The following is a 6588-nucleotide window of genomic DNA, read 5'->3' as shown; positions in this document are numbered from 1 at the left end:
TTACTTTTATATAGAAGATATAGTAGGTCGGAGGGCACTCTGAACTCATACTTATATAGATGGAAATATATCAAATGGGTTATTAGTTAGTGCACATTAACATGTTAATATATGACTCTTGTATTTGAAGTATTCTGTGATGCTAGAACTGCCCAGTATGTGGTCATGTGGTTTAGGTTCTGACACCATTCTGGTCCACTGGATTTATAAACATCTGGACACTACCCAGATAGCAAGGAGACATTGACTAAACATTGTTTCAATCAACGTTGAAATCTGACGTTGACCCAACATAACTTTTGCACCCTTTTTTAATATTGAAACAACGTCAGGTTTTGATATTGAATCAATATTGAACGCTAGAGAATAGATCGAGATGGAGAAGAAATGTTGATATTTGCAACTATTTTAATTAAGAAGATGACACAAGATGAAAGTTTGAACTGCAATTTATTTTGAATCATCACAGACTTAATCCACACCAAGGACCAACACTTCAAGTGTGGTAGCAGTAGCAGCTACTAATGTAATTGCAGTAACAGTATAATGTAACTATAGTAACAGTAACTGCTACTATTACTATCCGGTCTTTAATTGATGACGTGATGAATCCTGCTTCCAAACTACCCTGCGTTAAATAAGGCTTTTGTGTTTTTAACAAGTTTTAATGCTTTGTATCTGGTTCTTTTTATTCTTAACCCTAGAACACTATCGCCAGGTGATTTTCACCCGAGCATATGTATTTACATAATTTTCAATATGTTGCGTTTGTCTGAGTGTGGTGGGTCCCTGGGTAGCTTCAGCATTGTCTTTGACGTCTTTGAAGGCGTGGGTGTTTCCCTACCCCAAATCCCGCTTTTTCCTACAGGCATGTGTTCGGGTGAATTTCACCCGGCAATAGTGATAGAGGGTAAAGTAGGTTTTGGGTGGATTTCACCCGGTGATAGTGTTAGTGTATAAAATCAGGTGATCTTGCCGCATTTCAAGGGTGACAACATTCAGGCTCACCATATTTACTGTCCCTCTTCAACTACAGCTGTCACCCTGTTGCAGGTTTAGTGTCTTTGGGATCCCAGCTAGTGAGTAACACATAGGTAAGGTTTGTTTAGCTTGGCAATTGTTAGCTGATTAGATTTCTTTTTCTTTTCTTTTTTTTAATCTAAAAGCTATGTTATGTAGCTAGCTGTGGCATGACCTTAGTGGGAACAATAAAAGAAAGTTAAAGAAAATCACGCGCCAGGCTCCAGTGCATTTCTCTTTACCAAAGATCTAACCTTGGTGTCCTTCCTCCCTGACAAAGCTTCAAAAAAGAAGGTTGTACTGCTCCTGTCATCCATGCATACACAACCAAGCATAGGACCCACTCGTAAGCCTGAAGTGATTGAATTTTACAACAAAACAAAGGGAGGTGTTGATACTTTTGACCAGATTTGCGCTCACTATGGTTGTGGAAGAAAAATCAAGAGATGGCCCCTTTGCGTGTTCTATGGCATGATCAATGCTGATGTGATAAACTCATGGATCATTCACAATGAGAATGCAATGAAGAGAGGTGAAAACCAAATGCAGAGGAGGCCTTATATGCAGGCTTTGGCATTGGCACTCATCAAACCATGGGCAGAGCAGAGGCTCCCCTCTTCAAATCTGTCACGTCAACTCAGAGTCCTGATCTGTAGCGTGCTCGACATCCCTACCCCTGGCACTCTTGAAGGTGAGGCAGGACCAGTGGCAGCAGAAAGCAGTGGTCCCTTAGTGAGGTGTGCTGACTGCCCCACAGGCTTGGACAGGAAGACGCGATACAGGTGCCATGTCTGCCGTCGACCGGTGTGTCCACGCCATTACTACCCTGTGTGTACTGACTGCATATAAGGAATAGGTAGGTAAGAGTGGTCCTGGAATTTGCATGTTATCCTTATTTAGTGCAGTGGTTATGAATAAATATCAACAAGTGGTGATTTCCAAGGGAATTCATATGGTAAAAAAAAAAAATTTTAGTCAACTGGTCATTTTTACCCACTCAAAAAATGCCATTTTTTGTTTCTCTCTCCTGCAGCTGTTCGTGTGTCAAGAAGACTGTGCCTTCACCAGGGAAGACTCAAATAGCCCAGGAATGGGTGGACCAAAGACCAAGTTTCCAGCATCATTATATTTTTGTTTAGGATTTGTTTTGTTCTCCAACTGCTAATTTTCCAGAAATTTTGGAGCATTTTTTAGGGTCCCCCCATGAAACTTTTTTTCCATTTTGTTAGATATGGCACAGCTGAAAATAAAAGAAAACCCCTCTAATTTGTCATGTGTTGTCATATATTTTATATATTTTGATGACAAGTACTTTTTGTTGGGTATATTATATTGGGTAAAATCACCCGGCGTTAGTGATGGTGTTACTATTTTTAGCGATAGTGTTCTAGGGTTAAAAAGCCCCTAAAAACAGTCAGTGATCACTGTCGCCCTCACTCAGTTTTTATTACCGCTATTCATTTTAAAGCTCAGTGGATGAATTATCTCAGTTGTTCTTCTGACTTAAGTTTGGTCCATTTACAGCATCCTGCCATGCGATTGCATTTGTCCCTGACCATCAAGAATCCTCACGGCAACTTTTATCGAGTGGAATAAAGTTAGCGTTCATCCTCGACCTTCACTGTTTATATTATGCTAACATAGCTGTGTCGCTAGCGATCACGTAGCACATCGTTTTAAATCAGCTAGCCAAACTTCAGTAACCCTACAAACGTCAGTGATGTTTACTTTCTTGTCTGCATTTATGTCGGAAGTGATAGCAGAGCTGTACGTTTTAATTTGTTTCAGAAATCTCTCAGTCAGGACATGCTATATTATATTTAGATAAAAACTAGCGAGCTAACTTCCTGCTAACTTCTAACTCCATTAAGTTTAATAAATTCCGTTTTCATGGATGCCTGGATGTTTAACCTAATTGTTACACCTGGTAGAGCAGCCACACTGACCATTTTATTACAGATGAAAGACAGTAATTTTTAGTAAAAGATATTGATAAGTTGAATCGTAACACAAGAAACATAAATATATTGGTGGAAATCTGTGTAGAAAAACTAGTTATGCGGATTGGAAAATGTTTCGGCACGTTCTTCACTCAGGAAAGAGTTGCAGTCATCTGCAACAGGCTTACCAACAGAATCTGGGCTAAAACCAAGGATGAATTTGCCAAAATCCCCTTAGAGAAGTTCACAAACCTCGACAGATGATTTTTGAAGTTCTGTGTAAAAACTGGACACATGAAGAAGTTCTTATGATTATGGAATTACATAGCAAATTAATTGAAGATTAAATTGTTGATATTAAATCGGAGGTGGACAAGCTGTAGATATTGAACCTTCGAGTGGAGTAACAAGGTTTCTGTAATGTAGGAAAAATAGTGATATCGATTTTAAAATGCTTCTAGAATACTAATTGGAGACTTTAAATTGGCTAGTTTTAAAATTATAATGGCTTTTTTAAATTGATGGAGTCACTTTTGAAAATCCTTTGACTGGTCCTATAGCAGGCATTCGATTCGATTCATCAGTATAAAATATTTATGTTCAAAGCACATTTCTCAGATTAAAAAGGTATAGAAAGGTAATTTGTTTTGTAAATAAATATAAATATACAGCAGAAAAGTTGTTTGTTAAAACAATGACAAAAATGTTTCTGAACATATGGGGCGCCGTTTGTAAAGTGAAACATGCTGAAATTAACGGCAACATTTTTCCACATTTAGCTCAAAACCTTACAAAAACATATTTTTTCGAGTAAATTTTTACAACATTTAGTTAAATCTATTAGTTAAATCTATTAGTTAAATCTATTAGTTAAATCTATTAGTTAAATCTATTAGTTAAATCTATTAGTTAAATCTATTAGTTAAATCTATTAGTTAAATCTATTAGTTAAATCTAATTAGTTAAAATCTAATACAAAATTAGTTAAATATAAATGCTAAAGTTAAATCTAAAGGCTAAAATTTGCACAATGACTGAAACTAGCCCACTGAATGAACAATGGGCTGTGACTTCAGTTTGTTTCATGGAGACTTTAACAATCATCAAACCTCCAGGTCTGAAAATACTTCAAACTCTTCCAAACTTTCTCTTATGACTACATTCAGTAAACTCACTCTGATCAACACGCTGATAATAAAGGTGTTTGGTTGTAAATCCTGTTTGAAAACCACCTTAAACTTCCCGCTGACACTCCCAGTGTCATCTGGAAAGGTATATTACAGTCCTACCATTAGCTCCGCTCATTTACTCAGAGCAGTGCTGGACAAATCTCACACTTAGATGTGACATCAGCAGTGTTGGTCAAGTTACTTGAAAAAAGTAATCAAAACTAATTACTGATTACTTCCCCAAAAAAGTAATCCCGTTACTTTACTGATTACTTATTTTCAAAAGTAATGAATTACTTAGTTACTTTTTAAAAACACGATTTACAACCTGAATAGGTGATAAAGCGATAGATCTTTCAGCCCAATTCTACTTTTTCTGCATAATCCATCATACAAAATGTAATCAAATGGAAAAGTCTCTTTTTTTTAAACTTGTTTTATCAGTTTTAATCTTTTAACTTTATGCATCAAGCAAAAATTAAATTATATGCACCATTCTCTGACTTGAAGAAATTAGTTTAACATTTAAACCTATTTTCTGCACATTCCAGCAAATAAAATAAAATATTTTTTGTGTTTACACTCAGTCTTTCAAATAGATGCAAGTAAAACACAGCAGAAAATAAATAAAATCAAAGACTAGCGGTCCTGTTGCTCTATTTTCACCTATAAAGCAGGAGTGGAGTAGGCGGAGGTGTGCTCTGGTGCAGGTGTGCTGCAGCGGTCAGTGGAAGAATCTGCGAGTTTCTCTGTGAATTTCCCATTACGTAGTTGCGCACTCGGAGCTTGTTTAGGGTTTTTTTCGGTGTAAAAAGAAGTTTTCTTCCCACGCACAACGGACGCTAATGTTTTTGTCACTTTTTATGGAATCAAACTCAAAGTAAGGTCAGTACTTCCACGCTTTAAACGCTGCATGCTCATACTCTCTCCCGCACTCGATATATGATCCACTGTTGCAGCACTGCACTGTTAACGCAGCGTTCCTACGGGAAAGTAACGGTAATCTAATTACCGTTTTTACAATAGTAAACCCTTACCTTACTCGTTACTTGAAAAAGTAATCATATTACAGTAACAAGTAAGGCGTTACTGCCCATCTCTGGACATCAGTCACTCCTTATTTGGTCAAAATGTCACATGACCACATGCTGAGCCCATCCATGCTGGTGCTCTGTTGGTGTAGAAATACACTGAGGTCATACAATCGGTTGTTTTAAATGTTTCCTATTAGATTTTTTTCTCTACTCAGACACTTAATTTATTTAAAATGCTGTCTGCAATACTGTTCTTGATGACCCTGATGAAAGGGACAGGCTGAAACTCTTTGGTCAAGTCATAAAGCTCGTCTTTATACTACATGACTTGGTGAAACTTCTTTCTCCATCAAAGGTGTCAGAGCAGCATTATGTATAAACAATACAATATTAGATTATCAAAATGTTACATGTTATTTTCAGTAATTATCTCACTATAATAGTATCCAGAACTTTAAGAACTCATTTGTGAAATGATCTGATGGATTTTAATCCAGTCCTGTGACCAGCATGAAATGCAGTAATGAAATTAAGAAAGAATCATTGCATTCAATTATGTCTTAGATGCAGCAACTGTCAGTTAGTTCCTAATGAATTAAAGTAGCTATGCTGTATTTAAGCATATGACACATCTTTTTGAAATGTTTTTTAAAATATAAGAGTGGAATCTAAGGTAACCTCTGAATATTTAAACTGAACAGCATTTTTTTTAACTGTTTTCCATCAGTGTAGATACTTGGGTGAATACATTGTGTTCATTCTGAAAGAACATAGTCACTGATTTCTGTTTATTCAGAATAAAATATGAATGATTTTGGCACTTTTTGAATACTGAATGTTAATTTGGCAGCAATTTGTTCAAGGTCTTTAACGTGTAAATATAGCACTGGGTCATCAGCATACATCAAGGTTTTAACACCATCACACAGATGGAAAATCATATTTACTAAATTGTTTATAGTGAGCAGCAATGGTCCTAAGACTGAGCCTTGTGGTACTCCCATAGTACAGGCTCTCAGTTATGATATTTTCAGTTTTATCCTGAAACACTGAAAGCAGTACGATAAGCAGGAGTCAGGACTGAATCCAGTTTGTTGGCATTGATAGACAGATGGAGTTAGATGTGGAGCAGTAAGCTCGAAAACCAAACTGTATGGGGTGTAGTAGATTTTCTCCAGTTAGATAGGCCATCAATTCTTTAGACACAACCTTTTCAATCATTTTTGAAGAGGCTGGTGGTATATTGATAGAGTTACAGTAGAGGTTTTTAATGGCATGGGAATATACCTTCCTCCAATGACTAATTAATAAAATGACTAACAGAAGTAGTTAAAATGTCCTTATAATTCTTTAGGGGAAAAGTATCAAGCCCCCAGGTGCACTTTGCTCATGAGTTTGGCTATAGTTTAGATATTTTTACGTACT

Source organism: Simochromis diagramma, unplaced genomic scaffold (assembly GCF_900408965.1).
Source record: "Simochromis diagramma unplaced genomic scaffold, fSimDia1.1 OVJJ01000433.1, whole genome shotgun sequence".
Classification (NCBI taxonomy): domain Eukaryota; kingdom Metazoa; phylum Chordata; class Actinopteri; order Cichliformes; family Cichlidae; genus Simochromis; species Simochromis diagramma.
The sequence above is the reverse complement of the archived record's forward strand: the minus strand, read 5'-3'. Positions refer to the sequence as shown.